This window comes from Eleutherodactylus coqui, chromosome 2, assembly GCF_035609145.1.
Source record: "Eleutherodactylus coqui strain aEleCoq1 chromosome 2, aEleCoq1.hap1, whole genome shotgun sequence".
In the NCBI taxonomy this organism is placed as follows: domain Eukaryota; kingdom Metazoa; phylum Chordata; class Amphibia; order Anura; family Eleutherodactylidae; genus Eleutherodactylus; species Eleutherodactylus coqui.
The window spans coordinates 158,250,835-158,274,134 of record NC_089838.1 but is presented as its reverse complement, the minus strand read 5'-3'; the positions used below and the strand labels follow the sequence as shown (position 1 = coordinate 158,274,134).

General features: G+C 43.2%; 1 protein-coding gene across 3 annotated transcripts in view; it reads right to left on the bottom strand.

The window, feature by feature from the left end:
- Positions 1-23,300, bottom strand: part of KCND2 (potassium voltage-gated channel subfamily D member 2) — a 432,713-nt gene that overhangs the window by 3,841 nt on the left and 405,572 nt on the right. The window lies entirely within an intron of this gene.

The window sequence follows — 23,300 nt, the reverse complement described above, 5'->3', positions numbered from 1 at the left end:
ATTAATACTTCAGAGTAAAGGATAAGTAATCCTTAGGTCATTTTGTTTCAGTTTTACCATCACATCAGTCTGGATTTAAACAAACAATAAAAAGTGGTATTATTTATGGCTGATAATAAAGAGTCTGTAATCTCCCATTAGGCCTTCCTAATTATAGTGACAGGCTACGTAAACCTTGAATGTCATATAAAATGATCTTCTAAATCAAAACAAAGTTCAAAACTATTTTATTCCTTCTTGTTGTCATCATAGGGTTAAGCACAGAATTGACATATATTTTGGAGATTAGAGTATTAGATTAGAGTATTATGAGTTGAAAAACACAGATAATCTTTTTGTTATCACTTAAGATCATAGTCAGACAAGTGTACCATATGGCAATACATTTCATGAAAGCAAAGTATTCTTCCCGTCGTCTGGAATCTGCAGGTGACTTCATACAAAAAAAAAACAATCCCTGTGGACTAAATTTTATGAGATTGGTAATTATAGTAAATTAGTTTAATTCACTCCAAAAGCATAGCATTATAATTAGTATTAATATAAGTATTATCAGTCATGGACCGACGACAGCTGTTCTTTATAATAAGCCAAAGGTTAAGCGGTATCACATGAAGCCTTCAAAATGCAACTAGATGATCAATGAGCAACATTCATTTGCTAAATGTTGTTATGATTGTTGTATAAGATCCGTTGAAGCCTTCAAGTTAGTATTGAACCGGACTATAAAAGAGTTATTAAATCATATACTAGTATATTTTTCCCAGATTTTGAAGTGCATGAATATTTACCACAAATACGGTACGGGAGAATTGAGGTTATCGTCTACAATTTCCAGATATTCTGGATAGTCCCATATAACCAGTTACCTTAATAAACACTCTCTATTCCAACGCCCCGATGGTGAACATAGACATTACCATTTGGTAAAACAAAAGAATAGAGTTTTTGAGGTAGCCCTATAACTGTTGTTAGATATGCCTGCAGTAGAATCCGAAATATTTACTCATTGGCCTCATTGCAAGCGAAAGCCAAAGTAGAGATAGTGCACGCATTGCACTTATATGTATAATTTACAGAATGAAGCCCAGAATACTAGGTCTGTTTATGGGGCTGATCTACAGAGGATAGAGCCATTTACCACTCAACCTCTATATTCCAGATAATATTATTCTGGCTCTATTATAAGAATATAACAAATCCAGCAGTCATTTGACACATCACTTTAAAAATACAAATTTTAATATTATAAAACTTATGATGGAAATGTAGATAAATGTACATAAAGTCAAGCCTGAACATGAGAAGTATACAGTAAACCTCAACAAATGGCCAAATAATGGCCGAACACTAAAACACTAATTAATTAAATCAATATAAGTAGGTGTTGACAAATACATTAAATATAGACAAATATTAATCTAGCAGAACTGAGGTAGTCATTTAACTAATTCTTTTATGCACCACAGTAATAACAATAGAGCAATATTATGCCTCAGAAAACACATTCTAATATCCCAGCTCGAGTCACACTGGCCCATGAAGGCATCATTGCATCTTTGGATGAGATAAGGTTCTGACACAGTGATAGAGCTAATATAGTTTTAAACTTGCTTGCTATTGGGACAATTCTCAAAGGGTTAATTCACAAATAACCTACTAGAATTTACTTATGTGCTGATAACAATGTAGCTTAGGATGCAATAAAAGTGAACATGTGCCAGTTCTGTACAAATTGAAGGTGGGTCAGAATAATTTTTTTATTCAAGTATTCCTTGTTTGCTTCTAGTATCTTGTTCCTATTCTAGCTTTGTTTTTTGACAGAGTAGTTTATTATTGTTGTTATTTATAGCCTAGTAGCTGTTGACAAATACATTAAACACCTAATGTGGTTATTTCTAGCCTAGTCCTTAGTTTCTTAGCCTGGTCCTATGTTGTTGTTTTTTCCCTGGTTTTGCCTGCTCTGGCTTGCGTCCTAGTTCAGGTCTGCTCAGTTTGGTTTCATTGTCTATGGATTTCCATAAGGAATACTCAGGGATAGTGGTGTCTGATGTTAGGGTCAGTATTAGGGATAGATTAGGAGAAGGATTAGGGAAAGCTAAAGTTAGAGGTCAGTTAGCTATTATCTGTTCATTATCATCCATTATGCTTCATTATCTGTCTAGTAGAGATGAGCGAGCATACTCGTCCGAGCTTGATGCTCGTTCGAGTATTAGGGTGCTCGAGATGCTCGTTACTCGAGACGAGCACCACGCGGTACTCGTCTCAATTAAACGAGCACTGACCATTGAATTCAATGGAGCCGGCAATACAGCCGGCTCTATTGAAAGCAATGGGCTGCCGGCGTACGCGGGATGAATTGTCGGGAAGAGCTTAAATATATAAGCCCTTCCCTGCAATTCATCTAGAAATGTGTAAAAATAAAAAATATATATATACTCACCTGGTTCCGGCAGAACGATGTTAGCCCATTGAATTCAATGGAGCCGGCAATACAGCCGACTCCATTGAAAGCAATGGGCTGCCGGCGATCGTGGGATGAATTGTCAGGAAGGGGTTAAATATATAAGCCCTTCCCTGCAATTCATCCAGAAATGTGTAAAAATAAAAAATATACATATACTTACCGGGTCCCGGCAGACGGAGTTCAGCGCGGCAGGCTGCAGTTCTCCTGAACTGCTCTGAACAGCTGTGAGTAGTATTCAGCAGCCGGGGATTTAAAATCCCTGCCTGCTGAATGAGCTGCCTCTGATTGGTCACAGCCTGACCAATCAGAGGCATCCCTCACTCACACCCATTCATGAATGGGTGAGAGAGGGCTGCCTCTGATTGGCTCAGGGGCAGCTCTCAGCTGTCCCTGCGCTAAGCCAATCAGAGGCAGCCCTCACTCACCCATTCATGAATTCATGAATGGGTGTGAGTGAGGGATGCCTCTGATTGGTCAGGCTGTGACCAATCAGAGGCATCTCATTCAGCAGGCGGGGATTTTAAATCCCCGGCTGCTGAATACTACTCACAGCTGTTCAGAGCAGTTCAGGAGAACTGCAGCCTGCCGCGCTGAACTCCGTCTGCCGAGACCAGGTAAGTATATATATATTTTTTATTTTTACACATTTCTGGATGAATTGCAGGGAAGGGCTTATATATTTAAAGGGGTTGTCCCGCGGCAGCAAGTGGGGTTATACACTTCTGTATGGCCATATTAATGCACTTTGTAATGTACATTGTGCATTAATTATGAGCCATACAGAAGTTATCAAAAGTTTTATACTTACCTGCTCCGTTGCTGGCGTCCTCGTCTCCATGGTGCCGACTAATTTTCGGCCTCCGATGGCCAAATTAGCCGCGCTTGCGCAGTCCGGGTCTTCTGCTGTCTTCAATGGGGCCGCTCGTGCAGAATGCCGCCTCCGTGTAGCTCCGCCCCGTCACGTGCCGATTCCAGCCAATCAGGAGGCTGGAATCGGCAATGGACCGCACAGAAGAGCTGCGGTCCACGGAGGGAGCAGACCCCGGCGGCCATCTTCAGCAGGTGAGTATGAAGACGCCGGACTGCCAGGATTCAGGTAAGCACTCTCCGGTTTGTTTTTTTAACCCCTGCATCGGGTTGTCTCGCGCCGAATGGGGGGGGGGGGGGGGTTAAAAAAAAAACAAAAAACGTTTCGGCGCAGGACAACCCCTTTAACCCCTTCCCGACAATTCATCCCGCGATCGCCGGCAGCCCATTGCTTTCAATGGAGTCGGCTGTATTGCCGGCTCCATTGAATTCAATGGGCTAACATCGTTCTGCCGGGACCAGGTAAGTATATATATATTTTTTATTTTTACACATTTCTGGATGAATTGTAGGAAAGGGCTTATATATTTAAGCCCTTCCCGACAATTCATCCCGCGTACGCCGGCAGCCCATTGCTTTCAATAGAGCCGGCTGTATTGCCGGCTCCATTGAATTCAATGGGCTAACATCGTTCTTCTCTGCCACAGCTGTTACAGCTGTGGCAGAGGAGAACGATCTTTACGCTGACAGTGGGGGGGGGGGGGGGGTCTCACTCTTGCCGCTATTGTGGCTTAATAGTGGGACCTGGGAACTTGAGATACAGCCCAAAATGTAGCTCCTCGCCTGCCCTATTCGTTTCTATGTCGTTTCCATCACTTTCTTGTGTTTTGCAGATTTTCACAAATGAAAACCTTAGCGAGCATCGGCGATATACAAAAATGCTCGAGTCACCCATTGACTTCAATGGGGTTCGTTACTCGAAACGAACTCTCGAGCATCACTGAAAGTTCGACTCGAGTAACGAGCACCCGAGCATTTTGGTGCTCGCTCATCTCTACTGTCTAGCATCACCATCATTCATTTGTGCTATCATCTGATTGTCTGGTTGTTGGATAAATCAGCCCTACTGTAATGGCCCTTTTGCAGAGGACAACAGTCGGCTAAATGACTTCAAGAACCCTGACATCATCGCTACGGTTGTTAGCACTGGTGCAGAGTGACTAAATAGAAAGACTTCGCCGTCAGATCACTGGGTTCTCACTAAGCGCTTCACCTTCTATGTGAAGCGCTGAGCGGGGAGCCTTTACACGTAACAAGAAGCCTGCGATCCAGCTGACTCCTTTGTATTTAATAAAGAAAGTAGCAAATATACTAATTTCTTTATTAACAGTTTATCCTGTTCTCAAGTGCCTATCATTTGCACAGGGTTGCACCATCTGCCACTTTTTTTTTTTTAACCTTAGTTTCTGTCATGAAGTGTGTTTACTATGTGGGTCTTTGATTCAGGCAGCTCTGCTGTTCTGTTCTCCAGCTTTGCTGCATCTCACCAGTCAACGAACAGTTAATTCTTTCCTGGTTTGGATTCTACCAATCATCATTTGTTTGCTATTTTCAATGTAGGCTCTGTGACTTATACCCCATCAGTTTCCTTAATCTTGGCTTGTTGGTCAGTGTCTGTTGGGTTCCTATGTCCTGTTGGTACCAGCTTTGTTCCTGACCCACTCCACTGTGCCAGTTTCTGCTGTGATCCTGTGTTCCTGGTCAGATCCTGGTCCTGTGTTCCTGGTCAGATTCAAGTTTGTTACTGTGTGTTATTACTGTACAGATTAAAGCTTTATTTTACTAAGAATCCTGCTATGTCAGCTCCTGCAAGGTCTCACCCTAGAGAGGACCACATCCACCGCCCAGCAGACCGACATCCCCATGGCAGTTTCTATTGACACAACCATCCATGATCGAGGTGTTACCTGAGCTGGCAGCACCTTGTATCCATATTTGATTTATTATCATCACTAACTCCACAAGGATTTACATCATTTTGTTCTTGAACTTTTTCTCTTGGGGTAGCACCACCTACTTCTGCACTCTCTTCTGAGTACTGTGAGATACCGTTAGTATCCGGGAAACGCAAGTGGTATAGATGAAGTCCAGTTCTGACATTTTATGTCCAGCTAGTGTTGTTACATTTACAAAATGTGTCTCTGGGGTCCCTGAATGCCAAAATGTAGAGGACAAAAGAAGACAAGCAGTGAATTCACCATCATTACTCAATATGCCCTATGGGACCTTTCTCGTGTGATGGAATTACGCTGCAGAGAAGCTCAGATGTCAGCAGCACGTCCAAGATTTTCCACAAAGGTGGGGGAGCTATACTGTTGTAGGCCTATGACCCAGACTTCCACCGATCTACCAATATAAACCATACAAAAGTTACCAAGAAGCAGCACAGTGGGAAAACGTCAGGCACTCTTCTTGAGGGTGCATTCCCACGAACGTATATCGGCTCGGTTTTCACGCCGAGCCGATATACGTTGTCCTCGTGCGCAGGGGGGGGGGGGGATGGAAGAGCCAGGAGCAGGAACTGAGCTCCCGCCCCCTCTCTGCCTCCTCTCCGCCCCTCTGCACTATTTGCAATGGGGAGAGGCAGAACGGGAGCGGGGCTAATTCTCGGAACTTAGCCCCGACCCCGTCCCGCCTCCTTTCATTGCAAATAGTGCAGAGGGGCGGAGAGGAGGCAGAGAGGGGGCGGGAGCTCAGTTCTTGCTCCTGGCTCTTCCATCCTCCCCCCCCCGCACACGAGGACAACGTATATCGGCTCGGCGTGAAAACCGAGCCGATATACGTTCGTGGGAATGCAGCCTTAAGGCTTAAAAGCTCACTCTTTATTGTAAATCAGTAGGTTTAAAAACAAGCAACGTTTCGACCAACACAGTGGTCTTTTCAAGCTTGACAAGGACCGATGCGTTGGTTGAAATGTCGCTTGCTTTTAAACCTGTGGATTTTCAATAAAGAATGGCCACCTACCCACCATCAGGGCAGCAGGCTACCCAACTCTCTCTCTCTAACTCTTAGCCTAATAGGAAACACTCTCTATTCAGCATCTATACTCTAATCTAGGTATCTAGACAAGATTATTTATAGAAATCTAGTCCTAGACTAAGGGGTATTATCCTCTGTTTCATGCTGAGTTCTGCAAGCTTTTGGCTTCAATATCAGGGCAATTAGGTTATACTAAGCAAACCTTGCCCTAAGTTAGCGATTTCAATAAATCGCTTGACCAATCTCTGATCATTAGGAGACGGGTCAAACACTTTGACTAATATTTACCAAATGAGGGAGATGTAATTATTATCTAGTATGGAACAACAACCCCGAGATTCTTAATCTTCTATCTATAGAAGATCAGGGGATACTAGTAATTATTTTTGTTCACAGAAAAATCAACTACTTAGATAAAAAAAAATTCTGATACCATTAAACATATGTCTGCTAAATTGATATATAGACAGACCTATGAATATATCTCAGATCATTGACCAGACGGTTCTTGAAAAGTCGAAGGTCCGACAGAAATGCATTGAACCCTGTACTCTGAATCTTGAATTAATCTAGTTGTTGATTAATTGACTAGTCCATCAAGTTGAACTAATAAACAAAAGTGCTTAATAAAATCGACAATTTGACTGGGATAAAACACTGTGGTGAGATGCGATTTCAAACCATCACACCTTAGTCATCCGAGCTACACATGAGATACGACTAAAATACCGACCCCTTGGGAAGTCATTTGCAATCTGAGATTCACGCAGCCACAACATATGTGCATGAACTCAGTTGCAATCCGAAACTTCCCGTGTACGGTTACACTTTGGTTTATATGAAGCACGTGTGTTCTGTATGTTGTCTTGTCTTTGTCCTTTCATCAGTTGATGATTGAGCCCAATGTGTGTATGTCTTTTAAGATATTTAAATAAAAAAATTATAAGTTTTAAGGGATCTTCTGTGATTTGGGCTTTTATAAAAATTAGCTCCCTCTGCCTCTGTGACTCTTGTTTTCAATAAAGCTTTTAAGCCTAAAGAAGAGTGCCTGACGTTTTCCCACTGTGCTGCTTCTTGGTAACTTTCTATGGGAATTACGCTGCAGGACGCAGCCAAAATTGCAGCTGTGGAAATCCACAGTTCAATCTGCAGGTCTATTTTGATGCGGAATTGTAGGCAATTTTTAAGCTATTTTTAATTCCCCATCAAAATCCACATGTAGACTGTGGATTTTGGTGCAGAATTTACCTCTGCTTGCGGTGTGTCATGCTGGCTATTCCATAATGTGTGAAAGGTCCCTAAGAAGGGTTTTTAAATAGTGGTTGTCTAAACAAAAAAAAACCTCATTAAATCATTTAATTAAGGGATTTGTTCCTTAATTATATAATCATTTCCAATCTCCAGGCATAATTTTGATTTACCCTTTTTCATTCTGTACTTTAATAGTATCAATCGTGGTCTTTAAAATTTACAACAGTAATATAATTTGCCCTGACAATTGCATAAGTTGGATTCATGTTACTTCCTCTATTTTCTTTATGTTTTTATGACCTGAACATTCATTCCAGAAATTAAAAATGAAGGGGCTATAAAAGAAGGTGCCCTCTCCACTTACAAACAACTCCATAAAACTCTGGCTTTTAACTGGTGTCTCCTGTCCAGACTACCCTCATCCTGATGACTTTTATTACATTCATAATTTATACAGATATTGTGAATCACTTGAGAGCCGAGGAACAAGTAAATATTGCAAGATGATACAGGATAAGCATAAATATTTCTTGCAGTAATCGGCGCTAACTTGCATTAACTATTCCAGCTTTCAAGCTGCATAAATTCATACACAGTACAAATGTAACTTCTAATTTATAACTGATTTAAAAAATGAAAACGATTCTGCATCTATGCCTCATTTAAATCTGCTTAATGTATGAGCACACGAGATTCGCTGATGCTTAGAAGAGATGCATCTGCTCCACATTAGACTTCGGCGCACTGTTCTAGTGGACCTGGGTGTCTCAGATGTGTTGCGCTTGTGTACCAAAAAATACCTAACAGCTGTGAACAGATTGCCATCAACACTGACAAACACCATTAGATCTAATTACATAAGAGTGCCAAGCAAAAATGGCAACACATCTTAGTGAATTGTAAATTGGTTTTAAACACAGGAGCATTGCTTAGATTGTATTGTAATGTTGCTTTAAAGACTTTACATAATTATATATATATATATATATATATATATATTCATAAGTTTGGAGATACGTCGAACACAAATGACATGAAGGAACAGTGGCATCCATAAGGTAGCAAGGACCCAGTTCATAAAATCTAAGTGTGCAATGCTCGTAATGCTGGTTGGATTTGCTGTCCACTCCCTCAATTCAATAACAGAAAGGTCCAAAGTTTACTTTAAGTCCTATTTCCCTTTTCTTGTAAGAAAATAATGACATTTAACTTTGCAGTATTTTTTTGGCTTTTGCTTATACTTTACAACACAGCAGCCTCTGGGTAGGGTGTCTTTTCATGCCATTTTTCACTTCTCCATAGGATTTGCAAAATGTCAGACAAAAATTATTTTTTAAATATTACAAAATAAAAAAACTTCAGCAAAAACACTTGTAAAAATGCCACTAAAAATGTGTCTCACTTGTCCTTCAGGCCATTCTCATAATGTCATCCTTGTATAAGGCCTAAGGAAAGTTTTTCATTTTTTATGATACATCTCTGCCAATGAATGATCAATAAATGCTTAGAAACTATTATTCATTTTGCTGTGGAGTGACATCTAATCAATCATGAGCAATATCTGCAATTTTTAATGTCTAGATTTAATCCGGAAGCTTTTGAACAAATATACTTAGCTGTGACAAGTACAAAGATATACACCACTACATGTAGTGGATTCTCAGTAGATGGAAAGAATAGCTTCATGTCATATTCTTGCATGATTCTGTGTAGTGTCTCAAGCCCTTTTGTCTTTATATGACATGAATGCTAATTGCTGTGGCTTTCTTGAAGAAAAGCAACTAGAGTCATAGCAGACCTGAAGAGTAGTGATGAGCGAGCATACTCGCTATGGGCAATTGCTCGAGCGAGCATTGCCCTTAGCGAGTACCTGCCCGCTCGAGAGAAAAGGTTCAGCTGCCGGTGGCGGGCAGGGAGCGGCGGTGGAGAGCGGGGAGGAATGGAGGGGAGATCTCTCTTTCTCTCTCTCCCCCCTCGCTCCCCCTGCTCACTGCCGCAACTCACCTGTCACCCACGCTGGCAGCCGAACCTTTTCTCTCGAGCGGGCAGGTACTCGCTAAGGGCAATGCTCGCTCGAGCAATTGTCCTTAGCGAGTATGCTCGCTCATCTCTACTGAAGAGCTATACAGCCCAAAATGCAAATTTTTATCCGAGATAGATTTCCATTTTTTCACTTTATTTTGAAAGCACATTTGAAAAATTGTGTATGTTTCTGAGCATTTTAATAGTATTTTTTTAGCAATTAGAAATAGTTTTTTCTCTTTTTATATTTAATTTATCATTTTTAATTTGTATAAATGGTATTGATATTAAATTGATTTAATAACTAATTTATGTAATAAATTAATTTAAGGGTACGTTCTCATGTAGCAGAATTGGTGCAAATTTTCTGCAGAGAAAAGATTTCGACATGGGTCCGTAACAGATTTAAACCCTTCATGTGAAATGGTGAAATCACCTGGGGATCTGCGTCATAATCCACACCAAGTGGTGTGTACTTTGAAGTGGATCTGCAAATATGCCACAAATTTTGATGAAAATAAAATATCAGAAAAGGATCCGCGCTCAAAGACGGAGTGAACTGAGGACAGGTTCACATGTAAGTAATGGTGAGGTGTAACACTTACTTGAAAGGAGGGGGGTATGATGTACAGATGCCCCCTCCTCAGAGTGTCCTCCACAAAGTATAAAGCTATGCTCCAAGGTGCATAGTAATGATCCAGAAGTTGCAATCAAATGAAACTTTTAATAAGGCAACGCGTTTCGGTGCAAAGCAAAGCACCTTTCTCAAGCCATACACATAAAACAAAAGCATAATACATATATTTATACATAGTAAGGAAAAGACATACCCTTCCCATGCTTGTCAGTGCCGTGTGTCCGGCGTCCCTGGGGGTAGGCGTGCATTGATAACGTCAGCAGCATCATGTGATATAGTGACGATGCTCTATGACGTGTGTAGTATTGTAATCCCTAAGTTGGGGCTTCATTGGAGCTGAATTAAACTGATCCTGGGGAGTATGATAGAGTCTATATTCATGTTTTAAAAAACGAAACCCCTAATAGCACCGGCATTGTCCGGTTGCCGGGCGGTAGGGGAGGAGCCACATGATGCATTCCGCGTCATTGTATCACATGGCATACCTCTTACAGCAGCACCGGCTTATCCGGTTGCCGGGCGGTGGGGGAGGAGTCTCATGACGTGTTCCGCGTCATTGTGTCACATGGTATTCCTCTTGCAGAAGTGCCGAGGGAAAAGGGGTGGTCATCGTGACGTGTAGAGTCACCTGATAGTGAAGCACACGCCTCCGGTGGTAATGAACCTTATATATCGCCTATGTACTAGCGAAACCCATATATTTAGATGTGAATCATCTGTCTCGGCTGCTTAGATATTAGAATGGGGGCAACACAATAATACTATATAATTCAAATAATGGTAACTAACCTAAAAAAAAAAAGAAAAAATATATAATAATGCATCATTTAGGATTTGTGTTCATATATTATGAGTAGCGTCCTGTGTTCTAAATTAACCAGGCAGCTTGTTGTTGCCACAGCAACCATCACACAATGCCGGCCGTTTAGTTCAATTCGTTAGAGGAAAAATAGCATAATAGCTCCGTTATTATATTACCACTAATGTTAATGATTAAAAATCTATTATGATACCAATTTACAAATAGTTATGATAAAAATGCATATATGTATATAACTATAATGAGAGCAGTATAAAATTAAAAGTGTTAAAATGTTTGCTCACAAGTTGCAAAATACAACGGCACATGAATAATTACTGCATAATTAGGATGTATCCTTACAATGATTAATAATTAATGTATAAATATATAGATATATAAATATAACATGTAACATGATAAAAAATAAACTAAAAATACAGATAATGAACATATAAAATCTCTTAAAATTTCCTAGAGAGGGGCCTTTCCTATTAATTAAATCTTCTCTAAAACTTCATTGAGGCCATTAGGTGTTAGTGTTTTTAATTTGAAAATCCAATACATTTCTCTAGTTTTTAAATGTGTGGCTGAACTTATTTTGATCTTCTCCAGTGGTGTAACTCTGAGGCCTGAAGGGTCCTTATCATGTTTCTCTAGGAAATGTCTTGACACGCTATGCTTCAAAAAGCCATTAAGGATGTTACAGTGGTACTTATTAAGACGGATATGTAAGGGGTTTGTGGTACGGCCTATATACTTTAGACCACAAGGGCATTCAAGGAGATATATGATATAGGAGCTACTACAATTCAAGAAGGAACTGATCTTATATGGGGGTTTATCCGAATTAATCAGGATTTCTCTCCTCGCATGCGTGATGGACTGGCAGCATTTACATCTGGAATGGCCACATTTATATGACCCCTTCAGAGTACTTGTGCTTAGAAATTTAGATTTTTCAATATTAGATCCCCTCTTTCTATATGGACAAGATGGAGCTACCATGTTTTTTATAGTTCTATTTCTCCGTAAAGTAATGCAAGGATTAATAGGAAGGATCTTCTGGAGGAAAGGATCTTCCCTCAGAAGATTCCAATGTTTATAAAGAATCTTCCGTATGTGGCTGACTATTATACTTGGTAATAAATCTAATCGTTTTACTACCCTTCTCATCCGTTTTCCCCTCAATGTTCTTCTTCTCTTTTCCATTTTTCGTTTGTACATTATATACACAGGCTTTTTCGTAAGCTGCTTTAACAAGACTCGTTGGGTATCTTTTCTCTATGAAGCGGTTCTTCAGGATTACTGCTTGTTTTTCAAAGTCTTCCATTTTCGTACAGTTCCTCTTTACCCTTATAAACTGTCCAAAGGGGATGTTATTCTTCCAAGTTTTGGCGTGACAGCTCTTATAGTCCAGATAACTATTCATGTCGGTTTTTTTGAAATGTGTGGTCGTCTGGATTTGATCATCATTGATGGAGATGTCAATATCCAGGAAAGTAGCGGAAGTTTCACTGAAGTTGGCCGTAAACTGTAAACCGCTTTCGTTATTATTTAATTGAGAAATAAACTGTACTAAATCTAACTCTTTCCCCCTCCATATAAGAATAATATCATCTATAAAGCATTGGTAAAACGTGATATTACGTTTGTCCATATGCTCTTCGAAGGCCCCCATAAACAAATTTGCGTACGCTGGCGCGAATTTGGTACCCATAGCGGTCCCCCTTTCTTGAATTTAAAACTGTTTGTTAAACGTGAAATAATTATGATCCAAAATAAACTTGATACCCTCCAGAATAAAATCCTTCTGTCTGGTGGGCATTTGATCTTCTTTGGCGAGAAATGAACCTACTGCTGCTAGTCCTGCCTCATGCAGGATGTTTGAATAAAGTGATGTAACGTCTAAAGTGCAAAGGATATCGCCTGGTTTCCACGAAATCTTTTTCAATTTTTCTAAAAAATCCCCCGTGTCTTTCAAATATGCGGGTAAAGTTATCACTATTTTCTGTAATATATGATCGATATATTCAGATAAATTGCACGTGAGGGACCCTATCCCTGATATTATGGATCTTCCTGGTGGTCTTGTTTTATCCTTATGCACTTTTGGTAAGAAGTAAAAATAGGGCACTTCGGGTTGTTTAGTCAATAAAAAATATTTCTCATCTTTAGTCAGACATTTTCTTTCAAAGGCGACCTCTACCAAGTTCTTTAACTCCATAGTAAACTTCTGTGTCGGGTCCGAATCGAGTTTTCGATAGTATCTACCATCGCTCAAGATACGTTTTGCTTCTATGTCATAATAATCGCGGTCCATTATTACAATAGATCCCCCTTTATCTGCACTCTTTATAACGATCTCGTTATTATTAGCCAATTTATTGATGGATTCTGTGAATTTTCTATCCCCCCACGGGGTTACTCTTTTTTGTTCGCAGATATCAGTTAGGTCCCCCAAAACTTTATGGTAATATGTGTCCAAAAAATTGCCCTTGCTAGTTGTTGGGTAGAAGTTATTTTTGGGTTTAAAATTGGTATGGATTAAATCTACAGGATCATTCACGTCTCTTTGCAAACTGGTAGTAATGTCCGTACTATTAAATTTCTTAATTTCGAAGTGACGGGCAATAGTAAGTTTTCTTATAAATTGATTTAGATCGACATATAATTCAAACAATTTTGCATTGGTCATGGGGCTAAATGAGAGACCTTTCGCCAGAGTCTCTAATTCCCTCCTGGTGAGCAAATATTTGGAGATGTTAAAAATTCCATGTCGTTCTTCTTCTTCCGTCGTTATTTTCTGATAGGGATGTTTCCTCTCTGTTTTTTGGCGCTGTTTTTTACCTCCTCTCCTGCCCCTTCTCCTTTTTGTGGTCCTCTTGGGCTGACCTGTTGGGTCCGAGACGTCTGGTAGAATTGTGCAATCCTTGTTCTCGGAACTGGAATTGGTTTCGTAATTTTGGAGACTAAACTCCTCGTTGTCATGGGGCTTGGCTGTTTGGGTAGCTCCCTGATCAATCTCTTCGGAGCTACAATCTCCTCTACTGCTGGTGTTTGGGGAATTGCCGTCTTTTGTATCAGATCTAGTTCTAGACCCAAATTGGTTGTTTGGTTTATACCAATATTTAGCCCTTCCTGGGTTGCACCTGATTCCCTTATGATTTTCTGGGGGGCCAGTTCGTGCGTTCGGGAGTTCTGGGGGGATACTGGTCCTTGCCCTAAAAAAGACGGTGGAGATGACCCTGTGGAGGATCCCAATAGGTTTATCTCTAAGGTATGGGGAGAAATGATGGAATCATTTGCGATATTATTTGTGATTGTTGCATTTTCAGTCGGCCTCTGTATTTCTGTATTTATATTTGGCCTTACATTAGGTCCTCTGGGATTGGTTCGATTGAGAAAGGTTGTCCAATCCCTCCTTCTATTATATTGGTTTTTATAACTATTCTTATAATTGTTATATGGAGGATGATAATTATAGGAATGACCCCAATGGTAATTCTGAAATCTATAGGGTCTCCTTTCAGGGGCTCCATGGTTAGTATTCCTGAATCTAGACGTATTGTAAAACCTATTCTGGTAATTCACGTTGTTCGTCATACCATGACGGGAGCTAAAATTATAATTATTCCACCTCCGATTGTGAGGGCCCTTCCCATGACAATTTCTATGCGAGTAGTCATTATATTGATCATTCCTTTCATAACTGTTTTGGAAAATTCTATTGTTATAGAACATTCTAGGTCTAAAATGGGTATTAACATTAGGTAGAATCTTGGGTATCTATTCCCTGTTGGGGTCCAGATGCTTGGGGGGGTCTCTGTGTGCTATCCCCGGATACTTGTTCGGGTTGACCACCCTCTATTGATGTTTCCCTCCCATTATATTCTATGTTGCTAAACTTAGCCTTCTTATATTCCCATGGGAAAATTCTTTCTGAGAAGAAGTCTGACATATCCCTTTGGAACTTCTCTATCTTTCGTATAATTATTTTACTCTCCATATTATTCGTGTATTTTAATGCATATTCAAAATCATCCTCATTGCAATGTGTTGCCAGAGTATACAGATCTACGAGGCTTTCCAGACCAAGTAGCCTACGTTTAGCGAGAATTTTTTCTAAAATGAGATCTGAAAACATGATTAACATAAGTTTTCATTCTCCAACAAATGTTCCATCATTCGGAAAGGCTGGTTGAGTCCCAACTCTCAACCCCCTAGGGTCCATCTTATTTTCTTTATATAATGCCAAAAATAGCCAATCTATCGCATGTCTCCAGAGTGTCTCTATATAATTCCTTAATTTAAACCTCAATAGATGCCGTTCTGGGGGATGTTGCATTTGGCCTGATTCCCACGACCAATCGTCACAAAAGGTAAGGGGAATAGTGTCAAATGAAATCGTTGTTTCCTTACCAAGGGCTTCCTGTAGGGAGCCCTTAATTCTTGCAGGGAGGGATTCCCATTCCCTCATCAATAAATCCATGACCCGGTCGCTGTACTCTCAAAAAATCCACCGAAATTCACCAAAACAGTTGAAGATCGTGGTGTATACTAAAAGTCAGGAAAATAGTAGAGAGTGCCACAGGTAGATCCAATCCACACTTGCTAGAATATGCGGATGCGGTCACAATGCGTCTTTTCCTCAGTACTCCAATCCTCTGAATCAAAGGAGAGCTGCAGATACAAGCTGGGGGTTCTGAGACCAGAGCTCCCCCAGATATAACAGAAAATAAAATATCAGAAAAGGATCCGCGCTCAAAGACGGAGTGAACTGAGGACAGGTTCACATGTAAGTAATGGTGAGGTGTAACACTTACTTGAAAGGAGGGGGGTATGATGTACAGATGCCCCCTCCTCAGAGTGTCCTCCACAAAGTATAAAGCTATGCTCCAAGGTGCATAGTAATGATCCAGAAGTTGCAATCAAATGAAACGTTTAATAAGGCAACGCGTTTCGGTGCAAAGCAAAGCACCTTTCTCAAGCCATACACATAAAACAAAAGCATAATACATATATTTATACATAGTAAGGAAAAGACATACCCTTCCCATGCTTGTCAGTGCCGTGTGTCCGGCGTCCCTGGGGGTAGGCGTGCATTGATGACGTCAGCAGCATCATGTGATATAGTGATGATGCTCTATGACGTGTGTAGTATTGTAATCCCTAAGTTGGGGCTTCATTGGAGCTGAATTAAACTGATCCTGGGGAGTATGATAGAGTCTATATTCATGTTTTAAAAAACAAAACCCCTAATAGCACCGGCATTGTCCGGTTGCCGGGCGGTGGGGGAGGAGCCACATGACGTGTTCCACGTCATTGTATCACATGGCATACCTCTTACAGTAGCACCGGCTTATCCGATTGCCGGGCGGTGGGGGAGGAGCCTCATGACGTGTTCCACGTCATTGTGTCACATGGTATTCCTCTTGCAGAAGTCACCCACGCCGGCAGCCGAACCTTTTCTCTCGAGCGGGCAGGTACTCGCTAAGGGCAATGCTCGCTCGAGCAATTGTCCTTAGCGAGTATGCTCGCTCATCTCTACTGAAGAGCTATACAGCCCAAAATGCAAATTTTTATCCGAGATATATTTCCATTTTTTCACTTTATTTTGAAAGCACATTTGAAAAATTGTGTATGTTTCTGAGCATTTTAATAGTATTTTTTTAGCAATTAGAAATACAGTTTTTTCTCTTTTTATATTTAATTTATCATTTTTAATTTGTATAAATGGTATTGATATTAAATTGATTTAATAACTAATTTATGTAATAAATTAATTTAAGGGTACGTTCTCATGTAGCAGAATTGGTGCAAATTTTCTGCAGAGAAAAGATTTCGACATGGGTCCGTAACAGATTTAAACCCTTCATGTGAAATGGTGAAATCACCTGGGGATCTGCGTCATAATCCACACCAAGTGGTGTGTACTTTGAAGTGGATCTGCAAATATGCCACAAATTTTGATGAAGGATCCACACCAAAATTTGCTACGTACAATCGTACCCTTATACATTTAATTTATTTAGATAAATTATTAAAAATGAACCCTTGTCTATACAACCACTTATAATAACTAACTAGTATAGGTGATTGTAATAGAAGGGGTTAATTTTCTCTCCTCCAATCTCACAATGACAGAAAACGGGGAGAGGCTGTTACATCACTGAAATGCCAGGAAAGTTTGTTATTGCAACAAACTTTCCCAGCCAGCGCTGTGATTGGCTGTTACTATGATGATGTCATTGGGACCTAAACCAATCAGGCACTCAAAACATAGGCTGTTAGTAACAGCCTGCTTTGGGTATTTCACCCACTTTGGGGGTGGGGTGGGGGGGAGTGATTGCCACTGCTGCACAGATCCCAGCAAGCAGTCATGTAAATTTACCGTCACCAGTCATGAAGTGGTTAAGATGTACCAGATCTGTGAATAAACTTGGCACATCTTCTACCTGTCTTCTTTAGGTTTATGCTGCCTTTATTTTAGTCAGTATTAATAAATCCATCCCTCTGTTTTTATCATTAGAAATTACAAGTAATCCACTTTTCATTTTCACTGGTAAATGAATATCCTTTGTTCAGGCAACCTTGCTTGTCAAAGGACAAGTAAAAAGTGAAGGGCAACACATGCTAGATAATAAAGAGAAGTTTATACTCTACTGACTGCTGATTTAGTAGGCATTCAGATACAAAGCACTGTTCCTGACAGCTGTGGAAGTCCATGAAAGACTAAACTGTTTCATTTGGTTTTTGATAAGCTGCAGTGTAAATTTGTTAGTAAGCATAGCACTAGCATATTGATTACCACCCACTGCATTGCAAATATCAGTCTTATTTTACTCCTCTAACACTTCCTACTATGTAATAGGGACTGATATGAAGCCGCAGTGCTGTCAAAAAGAGAACTGTGACTTCTCCAGAGCTTTAGGTACAATACCGGTTCCTAATTAACAGTACGCAAGGTCTCATAATAAACATGTTGCCCCTCAGTAATACATTATTATATAGCGTGTGTAGTGTCTTACTGATTTGTATGTGTAAGAGCAATTCCCTGCCTATAATCCCCTAAAGCTCCCGAGCACAATTAATATACCTCTACTATTGCTCAAAAAGGCAGAAATCACCTTATAAATGCTATCTAGTTATATTCTGAAGTTAGTGACTTCCTGAGTTGTGAGATCTGAGGACCTCATCAACTCTAGATATGAAGCACAGACATCATTGTATTTGTGTAGTATTGAGCTTCATGTTTTTTTCCTAACGTGCTGCGACTCCATAGGTGGCACCTCGTGTCTAGAGACTGAAGATCCTGTTGATTAAGTTGAATTAGATTCATACGTTGAGACAAAAGGAAAGGTAAGGAAGGACTCGTCTGTAAAATCAAACGTTAATCCGATTACAGAAGCAGTTGAACTGGCTGTTCTACACTGTTTACGTAACTCCTGTAGAAGTGAATGGGAGTTATCGGAAGAGCATAGTACAGCAAGCTGAACATGAGTCAACACTGTGATGCAGTGATGTATTAAGATCGGCTTGACAAAGACCCATGTGATGGGTAGAAACTAGAGATGAGCGAGCACCAAAATGCTCGGGTGCTCGTTACTCGGGACGAAATTATCGCGATGCTCGAGGGTTCGTTTCGAGTAAGGAACCCCATTGAAGTCAATGGGTGACCCGAGCATTTTTGTATATTGCCGATGCTCGCTAAGGTTTCCATTTGTGAAAATCTGGACAATTCAAGAAAGTGATGGGAACGACACAGCAACGGATAGGGCAGGCGAGGGGCTACATGTTGGGCTGCATCTCAAGTTCCCAGGTCCCACTATTAAGCCACAATAGCGGCAAGAGTGGGCCCCCCCCCCCTCCCAACAACTTTTACTTCTGAAAAGCCCTCATTAGCAATGCATACCTCAGCTAAGCACCACACTACCTCCAACAAAGCACAATCACTGCCTGCATGACACTCCGCTGCCACTTCTCCTGGGTTACATGCTGCCCAACCCCCCCCCCCGCACGACGCAGTGTCCACAGCGCACACCAAAGTGTCCCTGCGCAGCTTTCAGCTGCACTCATGCCACACCACCCTCATGTCTATTTATAAGTGCGTCTGCCATGAGGAGGAACCGCAGGCACACACTGCAGAGGGTTGGCACGGCTAGGCAGCGACCCTCTTTAAAAGGGGCGGGGCAATAGCCCACAATGCTGTACAGAAGCAATGAGAAATATAATCCTGTGCCACCGCCATCAGGAGCTGCACACGTGGGCATAGCAATGGGGAACCTATGTGCCACACACTATTCATTCTGTCAAGGTGTCTGCATGCCCCAGTCAGACCGCGTTTTTTTAATAAATAGTCACAGGCAGGTACAACTCCGCAATGGGAATTCCGTGTGCACCCACAGCATGGGTGGCTCCCTGGAACCCACCGGCTGTACATTAATGTATCCCATTGCAGTGCCCATCACAGCTGAGGTAACGTCCGATTAAATGCAGGTGGGCTTCGGCCCACACTGCATGCCCCAACCTGACCGGGGTTTTTAATTCATAGACACAGGCAGGTACAACTCCCTATTGTGAAGTCCGTGTGGACCCACAGCATGGGTGGGTGCCAGGAAGCCACCGGCGGTACATAAATATATCCCATTGCATTGCCCATCACAGCTGAGGTAATGTCATGTTTAATGCAGGTGGGCTTCGACCCACACTGCATGGCCTAGTCAGACTGGGGTTCTTTAGAAGTGGACACATGCAGATACAACTCCCTGTGGACCCACAGCATGGGTGGCTCCCTGGAACCCACCGGCGGTACATAAATATATCCCATTGCAGTGCCCAGCACAGCTGATGTAACGTCAGCTTTAATGCAGGTGGGCAAAAAATTAATTGGATTACACTGTAGGCGAGGGTCCCAAAAAATTGGTGTACCAACAGTACTAATGTACGTCAGAAAAATTGCCCATGCCCAACCAAGAGGGCAGGTGAAACCCATTAATCGCTTTGGTTAATGTGGCTTAATTTGTAACTAGGCCAGGAGGCAGCCCAGTTAAAATTAAAATTGGTTCAGGTGAAAGTTTCAACGCTTTAATGAGCATTGAAACGTATAAAAATTGTTTACAAAAATTATATGACTGAGCCTTGTGGGCCTAAGAAAAATTGCCCGTTCGGCGTGATTACGTCAGGTTTCAGGAGGAGGAGCAGGAGGAGGAGGAGGAATATTATACACAGATTGATGAAGCTAAAAGGTCCACGTTTTTGATGGTGATAGAGAACAATGCTTCCATCCGCGGGTGCAGCCTACGTATTGTTTAGGTATCGCTGCTGTCCGCTGGTGGAGAAGAGAAGTCTGGTGAAATCCAGGCTTTGTTCATCTTGATGAGTGTAAGCCTGTCGGCACTGTCGGTTGACAGGTGGGTACGCTTATCTGTGATGATTCCCCCAGCCGCACTAAACACCCTCTCTGACAAGACGCTAGCCGCAGGACAAGCAAGCACCTCCAGGGCATACAGCGCGAGTTCAGGCCACGTGTCCAGCTTCGACACCCAGTAGTTGTAGGGGGCAGAGGCGTCACAGAGGACGGTCGTGTGATCGGCTACGTACTCCCTCACCATCCTTTTACAGTGCTCTCGCCGACTCAGCCTTGACTGGGGAGCGGTGACACAGTCTTGCTGGGGAGCCAGAAAGCTGTCAAAGGCCTTAGAGAGTGTTCCGCTGCCTGTGCTGTACATGCTGCCTGATCCCTGCGCCTCCCCTGCTACCTGACCCTCGGAACTGCGCCTTCGGCCACTAACGCTGTCGGATGGGAATTTTACCATCAGTTTGTCCGCCAGGGTCCTGTGGTATAGCATCACTCTCGAACCCCTTTCCTCTTCGGGTATGAGAGTGGAAAGGTTCTCCTTATACCGTGGGTCGAGCAGTGTGTACACCCAGTAATCCGTAGTGGCCAGAATTCGTGTAACGTGAGGGTCACGAGAAAGGCATCCTAACATGAAGTCAGCCATGTGTGCCAGGGTACCTGTACGCAACACATGGCTGTCCTCACTAGGAAGATCACTTTCAGGATCCTCCTCCTCCTCCTCCTCAGGCCATACACGCTGAAAGGATGACAGGCAAGCAGCATGTGTACCCTCAGCAGTGGGCCAAGCTGTCTCTTCCCCCTCCTCCTCATCCTCCTCATGCTCCTTCTCCTCCCCCTCAACGCGCTGAGATATAGACAGGAGGGTGCTCTGACTATCCAGCGACATACTGTCTTCCCCCGTCTCTGTTTCTGAGCGCAAAGCGTCTGCCTTTATGCTTTGCAGGGAACTTCTCAAGAGGCATAGCAGAGGAATGGTGACGCTAATGATTGCAGCATCACCGCTCACCATCTGGGTAGACTCCTCAAAGTTTCCAAGGACCTGGCAGATGTCTGCCAATCAGGCCCACTCTTCTGTAAAGAATTGAGAAGGCTGACTCCCACTGCGCCGCCCATGTTGGAGTTGGTATTCCACTATAGCTCTACGCTGCTCATAGAGCCTGGCCAACATGTGGAGCGTAGAGTTCCACCGTGTGGGCACGTCACACAGCAGTCGGTGCACTGGCAGATGAAACCGATGTTGCAGGGTGCGCAGGGTGGCAGCGTCCGTGTGGGACTTGCGGAAATGTGCGCAGAGCCGGCGCACCTTTCCGAGCAGGTCTGACAAGCGTGGGTAGCTTTTCAGAAAGCGCTGAACCACCAAATTAAAGATGTGGGCCAGGCATGGCACGTGCGTGAGGCACGTTACGGCCGTTGTCAAACACGACCATGCCCGGTTGGAGACTCAGCGGTGCAAGCCAGCGGTCGGTCTGCTCTGTCAGACCCTGCGGCAGTTCGTGGGCCATGTGCCTCTTCTCTCCTAAGCTGAGTAGTTTCAGCACGGCCTGCTGACGCTTGCCCACCGCTGTGCTGCCACGCCGCGCGACACCGACTGCTGTCGACGTGCTGCTGCTGACACATCTTGATTGCGAGACAGAGGTTGCGTAGGAGGAGGAGGGTGGTTTAGTGGAGGAAGCATACACCGCCGCAGATACCACCACTGAGCTGGGGCCCGCAATTCTGGGGGTGGGTAGGACGTGAGCGGTCCCAGGCTCTGACTCTGTCCCAGCCTCCACTAAATTCACCCAATGTGCCGTCAGGGAGATATAGTGGCCCTGCCCACCTGTGCTTGTCCACGTGTCCGTTGTTAAGTGGACCTTGGCAGTAACCGCATTGGTGAGGGCGCGTACAATGTTGCGGGAGACGTGGTCGTGCAGGGCTGGGACGGCACATCGGGAAAAGTAGTGGCGACTGGGAACTGAGTAGCGCGGGGCCGCCACCGCCATCATACCTTTGAAAGCCTCCGTTTCCACAACCCTATACGGCAGCATCTCCAGGCTGATAAATTTGGCTAAGTGCACCTTTAACGCTTGAGCGTGCGGGTGCGTGGAGGCGTACTTGCGCTTGCGCTCCAACACTTGCGCTAGCGACGGCTGGACGGTGCGCTGAGAGACATTGGTGGATGGGGCCGAGCACAGCGGAGGTGAGGGTGAGGGTGCAGGCCAGGAGACGGTAGTGCCTGTGTCCTGAGAGGGGGGTTGGATCTCAGTGGCAGGTTGGGGCACAGGGGGAGAGGCAGTGGTGCAAACCGGAGGCGGTGAATGGCCTTCGTCCCACCTTGTGGGGTGCTTGGCCATCATATGTCTGCGCATGCTGGTGGTGAGGCTGGTGGTGGTAGCTCCCCGGTTGATCTTGGCGCGACAAAGGTTGCACACCACTGTTCGTCGGTCGTCTGCACTCTCAGTGAAAAACTGCCAGACCTTTGAGCACCTCGGCCTCTGCAGGGTGGCATGGCGCGAGGGGGCGCTTTGGGAAACAGTTGGTGGATTATTCGGTCTGGCCCTGCCTCTACCCCTGGCCACCGCACTGCCTCTTCCAACCTGCCCTGCTGCTGCACTTGCCTCCCCCTCTGAACACCTGTCCTCAGTAGGCGTAGCAAACCAGGTGGGGTCAGTCACCTCATCGTCCTGCTGCTCTTCCTCCGAATCCTCTGTGCGCTCCTCCCTCGTACTTACTCCAATTACTACTACCTGAGTGATAGACAACTGTGTCTCATCGTCATCGTCCTCCTCACCCACTGAAAGCTCTTGAGACAGTTGCCGGAAGTCCCCAGCCTCATCCCCCGGACCCTGGGAACTTTCCAAAGGTTGGGCATCGGTCGCAACAAACTCCTCCAGTGGGAGAAGATTCGGAACCATTGCTGCCCATTCTGGGCAGGGGC